Here is a 23,668-nt window from a genome sequence, read left to right as displayed (position 1 = left end):
ATTCTCAAGGCTAGCCAATGTAGGAAACTGGCTCTGTATACACTATACCAAAGTGAGGTATAGTGTGCAGAGAGTCCAGTTGAACCACAAAGGTAGTCAGAGGTAAAGTTAGATAGCACCTCACTCTCGATTTGTGGTAGTGTGGTCAAGCAGGAAGGCATTATCAGAGCACCATGTTAAGCATTTGTTGCACACACCCAGTCAGCAAATTAATTCACACACTCAAAGACTGAACTTCAGACCAATTGGTTTTGTATAAAATTACTCTTTGTTATTTTATTTCCTAGAACCAAGTAAGCCTGGCACAGGTAAGTTGATAATTACTTTGCAGTAAATATACAGTTTGAAATGCCGTTGAAAATGTACTTTTGAATGGTTACACTTTGAATTAATGGTTATGCAATACTGTGAACTGCTGTACATATACTTTCTTTCGATCTTGCAGTTAAAATTACAGGTAAGTTATTTTTACGTTACTTTCAGATTACTTTTTAGATTAATTTTTCTACTCCGTGTGATATGCCTAGCTATCACACTGGGACATTTCCAAGAGAAAAAGTAAGTTAAATCAGTTTTGCACAATTGTTATTTTTCAGGTTACCATACAATTCAACTCCACACTTGGAACATTTTTCAGAGCAAAACAGTCAATAGGTTCCTATGGAGAGAAATTAAGTTAATGGTTACCAGGTAAGTAATCGGTCTTTGGAGTTGAGCTTCTGGGTTAGAACAAGGGTTCCCCCAGGGTCAAGGATTCACTCTCGTTACACCCTCAGCGGCACTAGGGCAGCCGGGTTAAGAGTGCTGAGGCACAATATTATCCTATGGGGGTTCTCCGGTTGGTGGCTGCTGGCTAGCAGGCCACTTGGCTGTGTGAGCAAAGCTTCTGAACTTTAGATCAGGGCAAATGGGGAAACAAAGGTGCACCCTCAGCGGTACTAGGGTGGCCGGGTGCAGGGTGCTGTTTCGACGTCAGGCACCCTGTTGTTTGCTATGGGGAACCTCCGGTTTGAAAAGGCACTGCAGGGAAGAAGGTCTTCTGGGTGCGACCACCACTTCAAAAGGTAAATTGGGGGTTGGCTAAGCACCGTTGGTTGGGCCACCCAAGGCCACGCGGCGTCGGTTGCTGGGATGCCTTTTGGGGGCCCTCTTGGGGTAGGATCTTCTTACCAGCTCCTGGTCGCGGTTGAGGGGTCCTTTTGGATTTAGGTTGCAGGTGTCGGCTGGAGGCTTGAGGCAGGTCGGGCATCACTGGATCTCGGGTCAGGATCACCAGGGGGACCACCTCGTGCTGTTTGTCCACTCGAGCTCCGGCCGTGTACGGCGGGTGCAAACTTGTGCGAATTCTCAATTTCCGGCCGAGGCCAGAGATTGCAGGTTAACAAATCCGGTGTTCAGGAGAGACAAAGTCTTTGGGGTTGAAGGCAGGTAGGTCCTCCGGGGTTTTCAAGGTTGCTGGCTGCAGGACACAACGGGATTTTGCAGGAGCAGGTATGAGGGGGAGACAGGCCGGTAGGGCTGGGGCCAAGTCAGTGGGCGTCTTCCTCTTGTGAGGTTCTGCACGGCTGTTCAGTCCTTCTTCTTCTTCTTCTTCTTCTAGTTTCATCTTGGGGGAGGAGGCTTTGTACCTCGTCCCAGGATGTGCATTGTTTCAGGCCCCAGAGAGCAGTAAGCTCTTGCCCCAGGGGTCCAGAAACATGTCTGGTGGTGGCAGCGGAAACACTAGTGGTAGGTTAGTTTTCAGTGGGCATCTCTAAGATGCCCTCTGTGTGCATTTTTCATTCAGTCCCACACTGGCATCAGTGTGTGCTTAATGTGCTGAGAAGTATGATAACAAACTTTTCAGTTTACAGTGTGGCTATTATGGCGTTTGGAGTTCATAATGACAAACTCCCTGCACCATATACTCTTAATGGCAGCACTGCACTTACAATGTCTAAGAATGGACTTAGACACTGTAGGGGGACATGGCTCATGCACCTGTATCCTCACCACTGGTATAGTCCGCCCAGCTAGAGGGGAGGCTGACTTATGCCAGAGCAGTGGGTTGCAGGCATGGCACAAAGAGAAGTGTGTCATGTTGACTCTTCACTTTGTTCTGCACCGAAACACACTGCCTGCAAAGGCAGTGTGTGAGTGAAATGGTACAGGACCTCTAAGGGTGGCACAATAAGTGCTGCAGCCTTTAGAGGCCTTCTCTGGTCACAGTGCCCTGGGTACCTGTGGTACCATTTACCAGGGGCTGACCTTTGGCCAGAGATGCCAATTGGGTTTAGGCTTCAATGCAGTTTTAGGGAAAGAACATAGTCCCTGGGTACCTGATTAGCAGGAGCCCAGGGCACACTCAGTCAAAGCACATCATCTATTCAGAAAAAGTGGGGACAACCATGCAGAAAGAGGGCACTTACTCACAGCCAGTCTCCCTCTAAGAGAATAGAGGACCCCAGAATGCTTGGACATGGCTATCCCCTGTATATAGACTTTTAAAGTCTCCCATACTGTATAAAACTGGCGAACAGAGACAATATTTGTTTCAAAGAAGCTCTCTGTCCGCAGCCATCCCAGATTTGAAGACCCTGTCTAACAACGAGTATGGCGGAAACTGCCATGTGAAGGGAGCAGGCCTCTTCTCAGGTCTCTCTATGTCCAGCATTATTGGTGAGTGATCTGAAAAGGAGTGTGGGTGAGTCAACCAGGCGCAAATCTGAGGATACAAAGGTCTAGCGACCAACCAATAATCCATTCTGGTATGGAGGTCATGCAGGGCTGAGTAGTGGATAAAGCCCCCGGCAGCCGGTGAGAATATCTGCCAGACATCCAGCATATTCAACTGAGTTGCCACATCAGTAATCACTATCCGCAGCTGAAGGGCAACGAGCAGGGCCCCAGGATCGGTCCAATGCCTGGCCCAGCACGCAATTGAGATCCCCACACCATATTTGCGGTAGAGAGGACTCCCCTTCCAGACCCCCAAACAAGTTGTGATAGAATTGGTGATTATCGTAGTTAGGTCCATTGATCTTAACTAGAAGTATGTCAGCTCCCTGCCCTAGACAGCTAGAGATCACAAACCTGCCCCCTTGGGTCTGCCTCAAGCACCTCCAAATGTATTCCTGATCTGGGGTTGACCCAGGTGAGCACCCCCATGGCATGCGTAGTGAACCCCGCCGCATGAAAGGTACCATGTAAACGCCTAAGTGTAAGCATTTTACTATCTATGGGCAAATGTGTCTCCTGTAATAAGGCGATATCAATATCGTGCCTAGTAAGATAAGCTATCACCTTTCGCATCTTTCTAAAATCATTAAGGCCCCAAATGTTCCATGTGAGGAAGCGAGCTCTATTGCCCTGGCTCTGCGTCATTTCAAGCTACATTAACTAGATCTGCACTATCTATAGGATCCATGCGTCTCCACCCCTCTCTCATATAACACTGTTACCAGCTCACCGCTTGGAAATCCACAAAGTCAGAAATAAGACGTGGCCATTTGAACACTGTTTATACACCCATCGAGCAACAGTTAACTGGATCCCCTAAAAGTTGAGGTAGTCTCACTGTCACCAACTCAGAGGCCTTCCTGCCAGGCCAGAGAGGACCATCCGCAAGCTGCGGCAGATCTAAAGTCTCGATGTCGACCTCAATCAAAGCTGACCGCATCCCCAAACAAGCATATGAAGTTATCCCCTCAAACTCTGGGCAGCAGGCATCCATGAATCCCCTCTAGTGCACTTCAAACAACAGTCCATATGTTACATACCTGTTCAGAGAAATGTAAGAAAACCAGAGTACAACCGTGTTATACTTGCCCCTCCATATCAACCCAAACGCCCCGGCCAGCTCCTCAGTGTCTATTCTCCGTCCATCAGTTTTGATGTACTCCTTGTTGGCCTTCTGCAGTGACTTTGGGTCAGTGAAAATCTTTGATCCGCCATCCACGATGACCCTCAATTATGCTCCCATAGGCAACTCATCAAGGGAGCAAACTGTTGCCTTTCCTCATGCACCCTCATGGTGAAGTCCGGGAAAAGCAAGATCGAGGAACCATCAAATTGTATATCGAGTCTCTCTCTAGCTTGCCTCAACGCAGCATCCCTGTCCCTTTAGTTCAATGATTTAGCAATAACAGGATGTGGGGGAGCACCAGGCGGTTTCCCAGGGAGCCTTGGGCACGACAAATATGGCAGAAAATGTGTCGCGACCCAGGAGTGTCACCAAGAGCTGCTCAACTAACGCCTCCATATTGCCCATTGCTGGAGATTCAGGAAGGCCTGTGATGCGGATATTACATCTCCTTGATCTAGCCTCCAAATCCTCTCCCTTGTCCTGCAGGACGGTAATGAGCTTCCCCATCTGTTTCTGGGCATTAATTGTTTCCCATCTCAGCGTCTTCAGTTTCGAACACCAGTCTCTCCGCCATATTTAGGCGCTCACTATGCTCAGACATGCGGTCCATCCGGTAGGCCAGAGAGTCACTTTTGCCATTTATCGTAGAGCAGCTTTTCTGTCTTGCCCTCAAAATTTGACGGATATCACCTTCAGACTCCTCGGTGTTATCACTCTGCACATCAGGAGACTTGTCAGCGCCTATATCCCTCTGTCTCGACTTGTGCTGCTCAAACTGCAGCTTAGACTGTGATTTGTCCATCTTGCCCATAGTCTTTAAATGTCCCAAGCCCCACCACAGCTGCCACAAGGCTCACAGTCTCGTAGTACTCTGCCCACGTCAGCAAGGGTCCACAAATCAATCCGATCTTCAGGTCCAGGCAAGAGTCCTCTGCTTAATAAAAGCCTACACGGGTAGCACAGCAGGGATACAAACAGGAGAAAACCATAGGGGGAAAGGCCAATCCCTGAGTCGTTAGTAGATCGCAGCAGTTGATAGTGGGCATGGGAACTCCCTAGTCTATCTTCTGGTGCCAGACAGGACAGAATAACAAGGCCCTCTGTGTGCAGCGATAACGTCTAAACATGTCCCTCATCCGCCGGCCAGCAATTTAAGTCTCCCCTCACCGATCCCTAGCAGTCTCACCAGGCCTCCCCCAGCAATCCGGAACCAGTATAACAGGGCCCAAGTTGCTATCGCTGCAATTGCTGTCAGAGAGGCGGCTGGGGGCCGTCCACCGGCGACTCGCAGTGCACTCCCTGTCTGCCAGCAGGAGCGTGCTTGATCTGGGCAACGTCGTGGATATTGCCCAGCCGCTGACAACCAGGACCCAGCACCACCCGCCGTCCACCGGTTGGGCACAAAGATCGCTCACGTCCAACGTGGGCACAAGGTTGCGGTTTTGGGCTACAGGGCAGCCATGCACAAGCGAACCACACCTCGCCGCACAAGCAGCTTGTCTGTGCCCAGACCAGTCAGCAACGAGCCAGATGCCGCCAGCCCCAAGCATGCCATCAGAGCAAGTTATGTGCTCCGCTCACCAGCGGAGGTCAGTACGGGCCACAGGCCCTGAGACTACTGGTGTCCGTGCTGCCACGTCTCAGCCAGTAATAGACTGCAGCACTCGTCTTCACTAGGCCCTTGGAGGCCGCAGCGCTGCCCCGTCCACCAGCAACTTGGACAGACACGATGAGCACGCCGATGGGCAATGAACCTCAAGTGCTTTACAGAGCGGCAGCGAGCATGTAATTTGTTGCTTGTATGTTGCCGGATTCCTGCCGGATAGTTACGATGGCATACGGAGCTCACCTAGAAAGCGGCCATCTTGAGACCAGGCAAATGAATTGGTGGGTTGTATGGACTTTGACTATGAGAAGGATAGCCTGGAGGAGGACGAGGTCTTGTGCAGTCATGTAATTGATAAGGCGTCACTGACGTGGTGGCAGCAAGGGGCAGGAAGGTCAGTGGGTGGTGGGGGCTGGATTTGTTAATCCGTGTCCACCTAGTGTTTTACAGGTTTAAGACACCGTATTGTCCAGATCCACTGACACAAGGTTGGCGGGCAGGTGACTTCTACTGGCAAGGCAACAGAAGCAAGGCAGCAGACTACGGAGCGGGTACTGACTTTAATGCCAGGTAAGGATGTAAGTGCCACTTTCTCTGCCACTGTTATGTTTTCATTTGTGGTGGAGGCTGAGAATGGAAAGTAGTAAACATGTCTACAGATGTCCTGGTATGTTAAGGACACTGGGTTAGGCACGGAGGAGCGAAGCTCTGATACAAAAGAAGAAGGTACACAAAAAAAGGAGGCTGCACAAAGAGATGGAGGATCTTGTGCACGGACAGGTAAGTCAGCAAGAGAACAACGAGGGGGCAAGGTCAAACACGGGAACTGATGCTGTGGAACAGATTGTGATGAGAGGTAGAAAGGTACGGTCAAAATAGCGGAGTTCAAAGAAAGAAAGGATTTGAAAAAAGTTGTCATAGATGGTGACAAAACAGATGGGGGCACACAATCTGTTGTCCACCACAGAAAAGATCTGGCAGGGATTATATCTCGGAATGTTTAAGCTGTTGCATAGGGAGCTGAAAGCTACAGAAAGGTCCAAGGAGGAAGAATATGACCGGTTCACTGTTAAAATATCGATGTAAAAAATATCGATAACCAATATCGCAGTAAAAATATTGAATACCAAAATATCGACTACCCAAAACTTGAACAGGTAAGTACAAAAATATAGATGTAAATAATATAGATTTTTTATAATATATATAACAAAAAATATAATGTATGAAATACGAATGTTATTTTTAACCAAACTAATTAAATTTAATTGACATTTTAACTAAATATTACAAATAAACTTAATTTAAAAAATTTAAACACACAAACAATAATTTATACATATATTTACTTAAAAATAATGTAACAATTATCGTTATTGAATTTGTAAACTTTTAAATTACATAAACATAACATTATTTCTTATATCAATAATTTAAAATTTAAACATACCATTTTATAAGTAATTCTAACATTGAACTATTATAAAAATAATTACAACATACACTTCACAGTAAAATAAATACAACAGTAGGGAAAATGTTGGATAGCGGAGGGGTAAAAAATTACTATTCCATCTCCAAATAGTGCAACAGTAGGGAAAATGTTGGATAGCGGAGGAGTAAACATTACTATTCCCACTCCAGTGAGTGCAACAATAGGGAAAGTGGTGGTGTTATATGGTAGGGAACAAAATAAATACATTTATGTTTTAAATGTTTTTTTGGTTTTCAAATTTTAACGTAATTAATTATGATTTTACAAATTAGTATAAAAAAAAATTAATACACATTTGTTGAATGCACATTCTTTAACACTATAATATGCACAACACACCGAAAATAAAGTAAACAATGACCAAAATTATTTATTAATTTTTTTTTAAACTAATTATTGATTCAGAAATTAAAAATAAATTACTTCTCACCCTTCTCATCATTTACACCTATAAACACCACACCACAACACACCTAACATTAATTGCACAATTACCATAATTAATTACTAATTAATTCAAAATAGTTAACTAATTAATTTATCAATTAAAAATATACTACTTCCCACTCTTCTCACCATAACACAAATAATAAAAATACAAACAGTTCTTATACAAAAAATACATGCATCACAAACATAACATATTTACTAAAATACATAACATTAATACAAAAATTGATATTTTTAACATCTATATTTCTGCAAACTATATTAAACACTTCGATATGTTTTACATTTATATTAAATACACAAAATTGATAGTCTGCACCACAATATTTTTCTTTCGATATTCTTGACCAACAATATTTTTAGCACGATGTTCTGGCTCTGCACCATATGACCTGCCAAAAACAACCTAGGGTTCCCATGACAATATGAAATTGAACAGCAGTATTTTTGCTTTCCGCTAGTGTATATTTAGAAAAATCTCCAGAGCAGAGTGTGGTCCTATTTAAAAAGTTGGATGTTGGCAGAAGCTTGCTCTGTATATGATATACCACTTAGGGGCCGATTCCGATCTCGGTCTGAAGGGCACCGAATCGGTTTACGGCATTAGCGGATCCGATTCGGAGGCTGATTTTCAGTCCGAGTCGTACACGGGTCGAAGTACAATGCAAACAAGCGCGAAATCTCCGTCCGAATCTTTTCCGGTTCCGAACCGCTCGTTACAACTTGGTCACAAGCAAACCGTGGCGTGCAATGGAGACGTTTCACGACCGAGCTAGTATGATGCTCGATTCGGACAGCCGGATCGAGTCTGAGCGTCCGGCTCGCAATAGCTCCTGGAGTTGGACTTCGGGGGTCCGCGACGGACGCCCCCCCCGTCACCCGCAGACTTACAACTCGGACACAGGGGAAGACCCATGGGTCTCCCTAACACAGGCATGTACGGTTCGGATGGCACCGACGCGTACCCACTGTAGGGGGCGCACTTGTCCGCGACGTTCCCATTCAGTCAATGGGAGCCCATGTACGACCGGCTCCCATTGACTTCTATGGGAGTTTGACTGAACCGAATCCGACAGCATACGGCCGCGTCGTACTCGCTCGGTCGGACTGCAGGACCCCGGCTCGTTTGGAAAACACTCCGGATCTGTCTCGGTCGGAGTGCTGTCCGACCCGGATCAGAATCGGCCCCTTAATTGTAAAACTCATTACCCAATGTACAGTGTTACCGCATTATTTTTTTCTACATTTTGCAAAAGATTTTCTCTTTTGCATTAAGGAGCACATTTAAGGACTTCATCTTGAAGTAGATTAGTGGTATAGCAATAGTAATAATAATGTTACAAATATACTTTGCATGTTTTTCATGGTCATCCAAGGGTTCAGGTGTTAAAAACGTTTTTAAAGGGTTTCAGTGTAAGTACAGCCAAACAGGGATGGGTTCCAGGACATCTGGATAACTACATAGGGGGTTAATAACACACTCCACAGGACGACATGATCCGTGTCCAGGGCTGTTCCTTAGACTATGTAAAAAAAATTAAAAATCAAATAGACCTAGTATTTCTGTACTACTATTAGGTCTTGGACACAATGTCTACTCATGGTCTAGCCATCATTAAATCAAGGAATTGTGCTTTGGAAATTACATGGAAAATCACTATTGAAGAAGGAGCCATTATTCTGGCTGACTCAGGTGTGTCGCACAGACGTCGGAAGGTTCTGGATGTGTTACCTATGGTGCTTTTGAAGTCGGACATGCTCTCTCCTCCTTGTGAAGAGCCTTAATTAATCTACAAGTCAATATTAGGAAAATATTAAACCTATTTTGATTGGCATTGTAGGAACCTGGATCTCTATGTAGTGCACCCAAGTAAGGTATACTGTGTAGAGTTAAGATGACCCTTCTTGCTTTACAGGGCTCAAATGACGACCACTACATGCTCTATTTTGTGGCAGTGTGGGTGGGAAGTTTAGGCTTATCAGAGGTTATTGCTAAGCATTTATATCAATTTAGATACCACAAACTTCGTATATAGATATGTACTTTCTGTGTTATTGATTTTAGCAGGTAAGTCAAACATAAAATACATTGCGTCTTTACGTGTAATGCATTCCTATGAGACGAATAACATTTACTGCATACAGATACTTGTAATGCATTTCCGTGGGACCCATTTCGTACGTGACACGGTTGAGGGATCAGGACCAAAGTTTCATCAGGCGGTTGGTCATATCTGCCCTGGTGAGGGTTCGCTGACAGAATATCGACCGCAAAATATTGCGATACATAAATATTGCAACCAACATATCGATTACAAAAATATTCTCATCCTATGTTCATAATCTGAAGTACAGAAATATCAACAAAAACATTTTATGTAATTACTAGCATTATACTTAATATTATTTATTTTATAGACTTTTAAAAAATAAGTTAAATAATAACATTCAACAAAGTGAAACACATATATAATAAATATATAATTTTTTAAGCTAATAATTTTAATTTATATCAATTTCAAAAATAATTATATATTGTAAAAAAATACATATACTAATAAAATCTTTAATAAAACCCCATTCTGATTAAAAAACAAAACAACTTTTTAAAAATTTGGTAAAAGATATTTCACTCATGAAAAAACAATAATTAAAATTATCATAATTTTGAATAAAAAAAACCAATTGAAAAAATATGTAATAAAATATAACATTTAATACATATACTATTCACACTAAAATGTATTTAAAACTACGCAAAATATTATAATAAAAATAGTTAAACGTACAATTCCCACTTTACGCAACGCATTTTATTTATTTTTATTTTTTTTAATCTCCCTCCAATAAATACGATAATAGTGAAAATGCTTATATTTCCTGCCAGTAACCACGTTACACCTAGTCCTACTCTCATTTATCTCTATTATGCAATGAGGCCCGTGTGCCTCGTAGACACTCCCCTACCAATATAAAAAGACATCGCCCCGTACACAATACCTGTATGTACCAAGCCAACATAGCCAGTTTGCCGGGCCACCAGGAAGAAGGGTGAGCCGCAGTGGAGATAAGCGAGAGCAGGACTAAGAGTAATGTAATTACCGGTAAGTAATATTACCTCCACGTCCCTCTTGCTTATCTCCATTACGCAATGAGCCATACCAAGCTAAGGAAAAAACCAGGCCAACGGTCCAAGCATCATCCCAGAGCACCACAAAAGATGCTCAAATGAAGGGCAAACAAACAGAAAAGATAGGCCAGTCCCAACACTGTGGACCGAATCACGGAGGTACGCCCGGCCTAAAACACAGGAAAGAAGACGACCTACAGATAACGAGCCGAGGACCCCCGAGCCTGCAAGCCGACACAAAAGGCAACCCGAAAACAAAAGGAAGAAAACCAGCAGAACCAGAAGGTGCAACCCCCACAGATAAATGCAACAAAAGGACCGGTAGAACAGACCCAGACTGATCAACAGAACCCAGCAAGAGGACCGCTAAGCCCCTAAAGTCCAGCCGGAGTGCCAGAGAAACAGAAAGGAACCACCAGCACACCACGTCCAAGCCAACAGTCGACGCAGACCACCGTAAGACCAGACAGACCCCCAAAATGCACTCTCACAGAAGAGGCGACCAAAGCCGAGAGACCAAGGCACCATCGTCCACCATGCTCCATCTGCAATACGCCCACTTGGGAAACACCCGAGAGGGCACCAGGAAAAAAGAAACCACAGGGCCACAGTCACCAACGGACTCTGAGATTCCAGACCCACCACCAACTCCAATAACAGAGGGACTAAAGGAACAGGACAGGCCGGAGGCACCCGAAAACCGGACTCGCATCCCACTGAAACCGAACCCTGGAACAAATCCTAGAGAGAGAAGCCACCAAGAGGCACGCAGGTCAAGTAAACCGCAAATCAACCCCCCCCCCCACATCCACAAACCAAAGCGGTAAACCATGTAAAAGAGGCGTCTGAACAGCCCCTAGGGCAACCCACACCCAGGTGATCACAGGAAATAGCCCGGTCGCCAGGAACCAGAAAGTCTCAGAGATCACAGCGGACCCCCCAAAAAACGCAGAAGACATGGACCAACGGGGACATGCAGGAACGTAACCAGCAAAAAGAAGCAGGAACGAAGACCCAAGTGCCACCGGCAAATGTCCCTCCCCTGACCCAATGCCGGCGGAACCAAGGGGGCCTGCCAGGGTACGGGAGCAGGGAGGCACTACAAACTAGTTTGGAGGAAAAGCCGGGAGACCCGAACAATCCAACACACCCACTAGAAGGAAAGGCAAGCCCCCAGCAGGATTACCCACGGCAACCAACCAGCCACAGGACAGGTGCACACTTGTCACCCCAGACTAGGCACACAGCCAGAGGGACCTTGCAGTACAGCGGAAAAACAGACGCCAATCTCATCCGGGCAGAAACCGCCCCACAGAAGGAAAAGAAATGGGGTACTGCATGCAGGAAAAACCCATTGGATGCAGGCAGCCAAGCTAGAAAAAGAGCCAAGAGAAGACCAACTGGACCAGGAGGGCAACAAAGCCTGGCAACCTGGTAAACCAAACAACCGGACACCAAACATGGAACCAACAGGCCAGGACATCAGAGGAGGCCGTCACCGATGCCCCACGAACCCGAAAGAAGCAGTGGCAACAAGAGGGGCCATGAAGGAACCAGGCAAGACCTCTGAACTCCTGTTCAGGGACTCTGCCCTCTGCCCCAGCAGCTCCGCTAGTGTGTCGCTGTCGCTGCCCCCTCACCTCGCCTAGTGAGTAGGTGTGGTGCCTGGTGAGCGTTGATCCACCAGGATTCGTAATTGTGCCTGTATTGTAATAGTGATTTTGTTGTTATCTTTCTGTTGCCTCACTGCTTTTGCCATAGTTGTGTCCGTTTGTTGCCCTTTCCTGCCGCTGCTGCCCCTGCAGCCGCTCCTCCCTGCAGACTCCCGCCTCCCAGCTGCGCTTCCCCCCCCCTTCCCTATTTAATGTCAGCCGCTGCTAGAGCGCGCAAGCAAGATCTCTGACCTCCTGTTAAGGGACTCTGCCCCCTGCCCCAGCAGCTCTGCTAGTCAGCCGCTGACCCCGCCTCTCCTAGTTTGTTGGTGTTCGAGTCCTGTCTCCCGTGTTGTGCCCGGTGAGCGTTGTTCTGCCTGAATTCGTAATTGTTCCTGTATTCTAATTGTAGAAGTTATTTTGTTATCTTTCTGTTGCGATGCTGATTTTGCCCTTGTGCCCCTGTGCCAGTTTGTCACCCTTTCCTGCCGCAACTGTCCCTGCAGACCCTCCTCGCTGCCGACTCCCGCCTTCCAGCTGCGCTTCCCTTCCCCCTTCCCTGTCTAATGACTGCTGCCCGCTGCTGGTGTGCCAAAAGTGTGCCAAAGGCAAGCCCGTCTGCGACCAGCGGCAGGAACCCTGCTTCTCTGAACATGAGCCACTATGACTCAGGAGCGCTCCTCGCACTCAACCCTGGGAGGAACAACTGCCAGCTGCCTACGCCAAAAATCACACACACCCAGTCCTGCTGCCACTCCCAACAGACCTTCACCACCCTCCGCAACCCCACAGTCTCCTCCCCCACGTCGGACCCCAACACCACCGAAGCCCTGAAGTGCATCCTCAACGTGCGTGCCCTGCAGTCACGCCGTACAAATCTGGGACCTTTTAGACACCCTTTCGCCAGGCGTTGCCTTCTTAACAGAAACCTGTACCAACACCGCCCCCAACATCACAACCGCCAACCCTGACAAATACAAGATCCAGAGGAAGGACTGCCCCAACCGCCCAGGAGGAGGACTCTCCATATCACACACGAGCTCCCGCCGACTCTCCACCTCCACTTAGAGATTCAGACTGGCCCCAAATCCACACTTCGCTGCACCCTAGTCTACAGACCCCCCGGACCTCAAGATTCATTCACCACCATCACCGACCTTATCGCACCCCACGCCATCGCCTCCATGGACTACATACTCATCGGCGACCTGAACTTCCACCTCAACAGCCCCATCGACCCCCCCCCCCCCCCCTCCCCAACTTTGTCACCCTCCTGGACAACCAAGCCAATATCTGACTGAGACAGCTCATCACCACCTCCACCAACATGGCAGGACACACCCTCGACCTCCTCTTCACAAGTGGGAACAACACCATGCAACCCCCATGGATGGGCCACCAATGCATACACTTCCTCGCCAACAAACCCATGCCACCCAAAACTGCACGCAGAAACTAGATCAAGGTCACTGAGGAGCAGCTCAACTCCACCCTCAACTACGATGCCCAATCACCCTAACTGACGCCAACCTTGCATCCAAAGAGCTCTACAGATGGATCACCAACTGCACAGACCAGCTCGCAACCCTGACCGACAGCGCCCCAGAAAGGCCACCGTGTTCACCGCCGACCTACAAGAAGCCAGACGCACCTGCAGAAGCCTCGAGGAAAAACTTGGAGAAACAGTAAATCCTCGGAATGTCGCTCTCACTATACAAGAACGCCATGACTGAATACCGCCAACACATTAAATCCACCAAAAGGACCTTAATCTAAAACCGGATCATCGTCAACTCCAAGGAACTCTTCAGTGTCATCCATGAATTCACAAAAACTCCCAGCAAAACCAGACATCACCCCCTCCCAGGACCTCGGTAACTACCTCTGCTCCTACTTCCATCTGAAAATCAAGTGCCTCTACGACCACTTCAACGACCAGACACCTGACTCCATAACCAATCCACGCCCCCCCATACCTCCTCCAGCAACGCCAGCCTGCCCACCATCTCCTTGTGGACCCCAATTACCACCGAAGACACAGTGTCGACATGAAAAGTATCCACTCAGGAGCCCCCACGGACCCCTGCCCCTGCACATCGCCCCCGTAACTCCAACGCATCAACGCCACCTTCGAAACTGACATCTTCACCGACAACTGGAAATGCGCAGAAGTCAGATCCCTACTAAGGAAGCCCTCGGCAGACCCCATGCACCTCAAAAACTACTGACCCATCTCACTCCTCCCATTCACAGCCAAGGTCACCAAGAAGATCGTCAACGTCCAACTCACAAAATTCATCAAAGAGAACTCCATCCTCGACCCCTCCAACTTTGGATTCTGCATCAACCAAAGCACGGAGACTGCTCTACTCGCTGCCACAGACTACATCCGCACCCTCCTCAACCAGTGACACACCGCAGCCCTAATCCTCCTCGACCTCTCTGCAGCCTTCGACACCGTCTACCACCGCACTCTCACAACAAGACTCCACGACGCCGGCATACAGGGAACCGCCCTCAACTGGCTCCGCTCCTTCCAGCAGAACCCAAAGAGTCCAACTACCACCCTTCCTCTCAGAACCCACGGAAATCAATTGTACCCCAGGGATCGTCACTCAGCCCAACACATCAACATATACATGGCCCCCCTCGCCGCCACTGTCAGACAGCACAGACTCAGCATAGTATCCTATGCAAACGACACTCATCTCATCCCTCCCTCACCAAAGACCCCATCACCATCTGACTCAACTTCCAGGAAGGAATGAAGGACGTTGCAGCCTGGATAACCAGCCGCTGGCTAAAGCTCAACTCGGAGATGACCGAGGTCCTCATCCTCAGACCCTCCCCCTCTGCATGGGACAACACCTGGTGGGCCACCGCTCATGGCAGCCCCCCCCCCACACTGAAAGGCCATGCCTGAAACCTCTGCATCGTACTTGACTCCTCTCCATGACCTGGCAGGTCAACAATGTCACCTCCACCTGCTTTAACACCCTCTGCATTCTCCAAAAGACCTTCAAATGGATCTCCCCCCAAAACAAGGAAGACCATCACCCATGCACTCATAGCCAGCAGACTGGACTACAGCAAAGCCCTCTACGCTGGTATCAACCAGTCTCTGCTACGCAAACTCCAAACCATACAGAACACCTCAGCCAGACTCGTCCTTGGCATCCCTACAACAACAACAACACATCACCCATCACCTGTGCAACCTCCACTGGCTCCCCGTTGAGAAAAGAGTAACTTTCAAGATGCTCACCCAGGCCTACTAATGCCTACAGAACACCGAACCCCGAAATCTCAACAACAGAATCTCCTTCCACGTACCCTAGAGGAACCTCCGAACAGCCGACCTCACCCTTACCGAACCCCTGCGCATCCATAGAACAAGAACGGCTGTCAGAACCTTCTACATCACGACCAAAGCCTGGAACAACATCCTGATCGTCATCGGACGCACCCCCACCCTACACATCTTCAGGAATGCCCTCAAGACCTGGCTCTTCGACTGACCGGAGCTGCTCCCCCCCCACCCCCACCCCTGGTGCCTTGAGACCCTTACCCACGTGCTTTAAAACCCCTGATTGATTGAACAAGGCCACAGCACCTTCCCCAACCACCCAGAAACTAGAGAAGCAGGAGCTGGAGACCACTGCCCCACCATGGAATCAAAGAGGGCAAAGCCCAAACCGAACCACAGAACACAGCCCTCCGGCCAGGAGGGCAGAGGAGCCAGCGAAGCTTACAGCCCCCGGCAATCCCAGGCAGATTCCCAACCAGGAACGAACCAGGCCTGATGTTGCAGAACGTCCCAGAACATACGAGGGCAGGTGCTTGCAGGGTCGTATGGCCAAAGGACACAGACACCCCCAACACATGATGGGACAACAGCACATGGGAGACCAGCACACTCCCCACTGGCACAACAAGGCAGACCAGGCCAAAACCAGAGGTCAGCAAACGAAGCACGAGCCACCACTCGCCGGCAAACCACCGGAACAGCAGGCAAAGAGCTCCAGTACAAGAAGCAGCCAACAGGCGGGAACAAGACTGAACAACCAGGCAGAAAGAAGCAGCCACGGCACCCCATGAAACAGCGCGCAGGGGAAGCCGAAAAAAATGATCACCGCCATACCAAGGAGGGAGAAATCGCACAATAGAGATGCCCCGAAAACGACATGCAACAGCTCTTACAGACACCAAAGCCACAAACAGGGACCCTGGCAGGAGCGCTCCTCTCCCCAAAGGCACCCATAGCCAATAGGAAGCGGAAAACATAGGAAGTGCAGGGAAAGGGCTGGCACAAGACTCTGCCCTGCAACCGGCATGTGCGCCCAGCAGCCTGGGGGACGCCCCAGAAGAAGCAGCGCCAGGCCTGCAAGCACTGCACCGTAGGCGCAGAGGCAAGGCACAGGAAAACCGACAGGCAAGGGGGAAAATGACTGGTTAGGAAACAACCCAAACAGACAAAAAAAAAAAGGAACAGCTATACACACCACAAAAAAGATGACCAAACGAAAGGCACAGGCCACCCCAACCGGAGGAAAGCAGTCTACCTCCCTGTAAGAAAGAAAAACAGGCATTTATGTTTGGTTTTTTAAATGTGGAAGTGAGGAAGACACAGCGTGACAACAGAGTCCCTGCACACCACCGCAAGCCAGACGGAGGTAAGCATTGCAGACCTCCATCCCAGCAAGAAAAGGGAATGAGAGAGGTGCCCCACGCTCGCAAGCAGACCCACTCCCCCACCTCACCTGAACAGCATCTCCCTCCCCCCTCCACCCAGCACGCCTGAAGACATGACAACCAGGAGAGAAGAACGCGGAAGCCGGTCCACACCACCGCCGGTACAGAGCGGCAGGAAACCAAGCCACACGGAACGTCATGTGTGCCCAACCCAGAATAAACTTCTTGCAGCAGGAGCCACACCCCACCCAGTGCGGTAAACATTTAGCAACTGACACCGCCAAACAAACTCACGCTTGAGTGAGTGCTCCGCACACATCCTACTGTGTCTGGAACCAAAAGAACAGGTTTTGTGGATTGGGCGGTGCCTTTATATTGGTAGGGCTGTGTGTCTACGAGGCACAGGGACCTCATTGAGTAATGGATAAGCTAAAGGGACGTAGAGGTAATGTTTAACCCCTTGCGTGCGGTGCAAATTCTGCCGCAGTGCGGCACATTCCTATCACGGGCGTGGTCATGACGTCTCCCGGCCGTCGTCCGCACACGCCCACTGTAATGCACGACGGCCGGGAGACGTCGTGCGCATGCAAGGGGTTAATTGCAGATAGGTTTTATTTTCTATTACCATTTGACACACTCCAACAGTAGGGAAAATGTTGCATTACAGAATGGTAACATTTAATATTCCAATAAAAACACCAGTATGGAAAGTGTTGGATTGCGGAATAGTAAAATTTACTATACCCACTTCAATTGGTGTAACAATAAAAAGAAACAAAAGTACGACAGTAGACAAACTCTAAAGGGGTAACATTTACTATTTCCACTCCAATAAGTGCAACAGTAGGGAAAGTGTTGGATTGCGGAGGAGTAAAATTTACTAGTCCCACTTCAATTAGTGCAACAATAAAAAGAATCCAAATATCTTCAACAAAATTAATTTACTTAAAAAAAAATGTTAAAAAATATAAATATTTTTTAAAAATATACAATTAATCCAAAAAGTAAACACGTTATAATGTTACATTCAGATCACAAATATCTACAAATATCATAAGAAATAAAATTTAAAAATAATTTTTATAGAAATACTTTTTTTTAAATATATATAATTTTTTTTACTTCACACCATAAAACACCACCAAACTCAACCTACACCATACAATGTAATTTAAAAATGAATATTTATTCTATTAATATAAAGTGGAACAATCCAAATATGATATATTAATTATATGTACTTTACTTGGCACAATATACCCCCAAAAAACACACATTACTCATACAATTTAACATAAATGATTAACAAACTAAAAATGATTATCAAATTATTAATTAATAATTTTAAAATAATTTAATTTAAATAGTTTACTTCCTACCCTATACCCTCAAAAAACAAACACAAAATCTAAAACAAATAATTTAAGAACCCAATTATCAATTAAATATCAAAAACAAAAGGGCCGATTACAATGTCGATAGTAAAGCTTCCGACCGCTAGTCGGAAGCTTTACGACCGCAGTGTCGGTTTGCATTCCGACCGTTCGATTGCGATGTCTGTGGTCAGAACGTAAACCATTTCTGTTGTTCGGAACTGCACCGCAATCCCCTATGGATGGTGTTTCCGCCATCGGGAATATGATGTCGGTTTTTGAAAGCCTTTCCGTGCCGGCCTTTCTGACATGGAAAGGATGTCAGAAAGCGACTCTGGGGACCCCTAACAGGGCCCCCTTGCCTTCGTGGCCTACGGTTGGTGTTCGAAAGGGTACCCACCTGTAAAACCCTGCACTGTTACAGGCACCATGGGGAGCCTGGGACAGGGTGCAGGGTTTCTCAAATACACACCCATTTCTCAGTAGGAGCTTGTATTACGGCCCGTTTACAACTGTAACGCAAGCTCCCATAGAGGACTTTGGAAATCAGACCGAACAGTGTTTGTTCGCATCGTAATCAGGCGGTTGGAACCGCCGACCTGAGGTCTGTCGGTCCCGAGTCTGAGACCATGTTGGTCGGAGGCAACTCAAACCGACATCTTAATAAGCCCCTTACTATTAATTCATTAACATTAATTATATTTCCCACCATTTACGCATATAAACCTCATAACCCAGACCTAAAATCAAAGTAATTTTTTTTTACACAATTGAAACAATTCTCAATGAAATAATTCATAGTATCTAACTAATAATTAATTAGCATTAATTTACTCCCCACCCTTTACCCCTATAAACTCCACTATTCTCACCTAAAAATATTTCATTTATTAAACATAATTATCTTTTATTTCAAATTAACAAAAATGTCTTCCCAACCATCACCCCTATAACCCTGCCACCCCAACAAATAAACAATTAATATAATTATCATTTATTAAACAATTAATTAGTAATTAATAAAACATAAATTACTTTCCCCCCTTCACCCCAAAAAAACCACATACACCGCACATAAAATTGACATTAGAAAAAGAACACAATTAACATAAATAACAATAAAATAAATATTTTTATATTTAAAAAAATATATAAATAAGTAATAATTAAATTACTTACTTCCCGATAAAACTCAAAACATGCTATGGTATTAAACACAAAATCTAATTTCAATAAATTTGATAGAATAACTACTACAAATGTAACCAATCTATTTAAAAAAATAAACAATTATACAAAAAATTACAACATATGCATATAAAATATAAACTAAATCAAATAACAATAATTTAATAACTATTTTAAACTATATTTATGCAAAGGATATTAATGACTTTGATATTTAAAAAAATCGGCATTACTCAACTTAAAATCGATATTCTTGACATCGATAGTTCCATGTCACGATATTTTAAAATCCATATTCTTGCACATCAATATTTTAAACTCCAATATTGTTTCTGAATTCACTGGAGAGTCTGGTTGCAGAGGTGCTAGACGGGTTGGTAACCTTGCGTGCGACTTGTTAGAAAGGAAGAGGGACCACCTGGAAAAAGGCTGCAAGTGGAGACTTCGTAGAGCTCCCACCTTGGGATCGGGTGGAGTCGTGAGGGTCTGGGCACATGGGGGAAGCAGGCAGTTTCTTTAGGCTGGACAGCTTAGGTGCAGCGTGTTTTTGTCAGATGGAACTTGTCTGTCAAGGCGCTTGCTGGTTTTGGTCAAGACCAGTAAGAATGAATAAAATAGAACAGCTGGGCCACTTTTGGTGCTGGCCTCTGTGGTGCCGATGTCACTCATCGATTGATTATCGGTGCTGTCGCTGGAGTAATGACTGGTATTTCAACAAGCGTTGGTTGCAGAAATGGTGGCTGAAGTATACAACATAGCCCTGCCCTATCTGGCACTTGCTTACCTTGATAGTGAGGCCTGCACTCTGCAGACCCTCAATGTTCTTTCCAAGTTGGCTCAGGTGATCCTGGTAGGTGGGGATGTAGACAGCAAGGGATTATTCTCCAAGGTCTGGCGTGGGGCAGGATGGCCACCATAGGGCTGTGACTTTCATAGGCTCCAGGTCTATGAATTAACTTTTTTGATTAAATACCCACTAAGTCAGCCTTTTGTGCCCTCCCACTTTTGCAACCCAATTACTAACTGCTCAGCAGTTTTATAGACCTGATTTAGATATGCAACAGTACCTGATCGCCTATAAGCTCGCCACGTTGTCCATCAAGTGGTCTGAATTGTACACCCGGAGGCATGGGAAAAGTGCCCTAGAGTACGCACTGCCCCCCTCACCCCACCCTGGCGACATCTGTTTATTCCGATTGCCTGTGCATAGTCTTTCTCAAAGCAGACCACTACTCTACAGGTGGCTAATGAGGTCCTAGAATCCATTGGTCGATGCTGGTGGTCCTACAGTCTGGTGGCTGCTGCCCATTGGAACAGCATGGTGGGGACCGGCTGTGGCCCGACATCGCTTGTCTGCATCTGACCGACACTTTGCTTTGCAGTGCTGTTCATGGTAGTATGGAACGGTATTGGGCACAGTGCATGATGATCCCTGTTTCTCCCTTTTCTTGGACCCCCTATTTATTATGATTTTGAATGTCAGCAATGCCCCATGTCCTTCCTTCTGTGACTCCACAGAGAAATTCATAGCCCGATATCCCCCACTGTGGGGGCTCTGCTTTAGGCAGTGGATCTGGGTGATGAACAATCCATTATAGAGTCGACCCTGCTGAGTTCTTAGGGGCTGATTACGAATATGGCGGTCGTAAGAGCCCCAGACTCGCGGTGGTCCGTCCGCCACATTACGACTTCAAAAGTAGTTGCAGCGGAGGACCACCGGCTTTGCCATGGAACCATCGTTGCCTGGCAGTGGTGGAGCTGCGTCCTAGTGTAACATGTTGGGCAGAATTAGCGTAAGTCCCACTCAGCATATTGAGAGTTACGCCAGCCATTTCATGGCAGGAGACCCCCCCCCATGAAAAATTTGGGGGTGGAGGAACAAAGGGGACCCTACAGCCTCCCCATGGGGATACAATCAGGGGGGCACAGCAGGTGCCCCCTTGCTTATTCCCCCGAAGTTCCGACACAACATGGACATCACCACACCATGCTGTGCTGGACCTCTTCTGCCATTCCCGTTGTGGTGCTTCGTTTATAGGCACCGCCATGGGAAAGGCGAAGTACCGTCTGCCTTACATAAATTAAACTTGTAATAAGGTGGGTGGTCCTTGTGCTGCTGTGTTGGCGGAGAGTCGGTGCAACTGCACCAAAATTGTAATCCGGTCCTTAGACTGCTGAGGTTCAGAAGGCAGTATGCAGCCATCCCATGAATGCCCTAACTGTAGCCTAATGGGTAACCCAGCACCACCCCTCCCTGCCAAGATCTCCATTGTCTTACTGCTCAGCCGTGCCCCGACGTAATATGTTCTTCCTAGAGGGCCAATGCAGAGCTCAGTGCTCACCAGACTTTACCAGAATCTAGTATCACAGTGATTCACTTTATGAAGGACTGAATATGAGCACAGTGCCTGCAGGCCTCTCACACGCGATCGAGCCACTCCTTCCACATAGATGCTGTGGGTTATCCTCCATTTGCATCCAATGCCTCGAGTTGGTGCAGTCTTGCCTGTTCCTTTGATTGGGGTTCAGGGATGTCCTCTTTGTAGTGGACATTTTGTGACTCCCAGGTTAAGGTATTTTTACATGAATGAGCCATAGAAATCAAGAGGGCTTCTTCCCTAGGTAGGACCTTTCCTTTTGGGATAGACATTAAAAGAAATAGAAAGAGGACTAAGCTCCCTACTCCTCTTAGGGGGCAGACATCCTGGAACAAGTCCTCTTCCATTACGGTCCTACAACTATTCCCTCCCTCACTACACTAGCTCCTTCCTGCCCAGTGAACTCGCCATGTAATCATTCCCCATCATTATGTTGAACCACTTACTATCTCCCGCTGTGCACATCTCGGTCCAAATCATTTTTCCTCCTAACTTTTCCAGAAACGCAGCAAAAAATCTCACAAAAATGCTCAAATTGAATAGAGAAGCACTATTCATAGATTCAAATTTCTGCTAAAAATAAAGAATTGATAATCAACGATCTAATTTGTTTTTTACCAACAAATGCTTGCCAACAGACGCTCCCGATGGAAGAAAGCCTTATCCTCTGTACTCAGTCACCTCCACCATAAAGATTCTGCACAGACTCAAACTTGCTGTCGCACCCTCATCTGTGTACAGTGCTGAAACCACCGTTTTCATTTATACGCAGCCAATCATTCAATCGGTATATTAACAAAATATTGAATCCAAAATATGAAGCTACACAAATATTAAATTTGTAATATTGTGTTACTTAAATATTGTGATGCTGAAATATTGATAAAAATTACAAAAATTCTTTGGGGTAACTAATATGGTTGTCAAAACTGAGTTGTAAATATCGTTGACAATGATATAGTTGTAAAACGTTTTAAAAATATTTTTATATATTATAGTTTACATTTTAATTGTATATTATAAACTAAGTTTTTTTTTTTTTTTAAATATGATTTGTATTTTTAAGTTCTTTATAATTTTAATTTAATTGCTAATTGTAATTTATGGTAAGGTAGCAGATTGTGAGGTTTCCAGGATTAAACAGTTGGAAGATAATAACTATAATTAATAATAATTAAATATTGATGTATTCTTTAATTGATCATTATGTCAGTTGTGTAATATATTTTTCAAGGTTATTTAGAAAGTTTTATATAGCGCGAACAAGACTCTTGCGAGTAACAGAGTGCTTTACAAGTCATAAGAGTAAATCCTGAGCTAAGCATAGCGAGATCTAAGTGATAGAGTTATACAGATCTGAAAGTCATAAAGATTAAGCTAAACAGAAGGACAACTGAAGAGAGTAAAAACAGCATACATCAAACATAAAATACAGAAAACCGTTAAAGAGTTCAATTTAATTTAGCCATGAGGAACGCTTTCACTTCTTTTTTGAATGCGGCAGAGGAAGGGTTCATTCTTGTATCACTGGGTAAGGCATTCCAGATCCTAGGAGCCATACAAGAAAAGGTTTGGTTATAGTTTTTTTTTTTTTTGGCAAATCTTTGAGGTTTCAGAAGAAGAGTTTTGGCACTCCTGGAGGCTCTGCTGCTCGATGAGAGCACCAATTTCTGAGCTAGGTAGTGGGGGGCATTGTTGTGGAGGGCCTTGTGTGTCATACAAGTGATTTTCAGATGTATTCTGGCCTCAAACGGAAGCCAGTTGAGTGCTCTCAGGTCTGGTGAAATGTGGGAGTTTCTCTTTGAGCCCGTGATGAGTCTCGCAGCTGAGTTGATCGTGGCTCTTAGCGGGGCTGTCGAT

Source organism: Triturus cristatus, chromosome 1_1, assembly GCF_964204655.1.
Source record: "Triturus cristatus chromosome 1_1, aTriCri1.1, whole genome shotgun sequence".
Classification (NCBI taxonomy): domain Eukaryota; kingdom Metazoa; phylum Chordata; class Amphibia; order Caudata; family Salamandridae; genus Triturus; species Triturus cristatus.
This window is presented reverse-complemented; position numbering follows the sequence as displayed.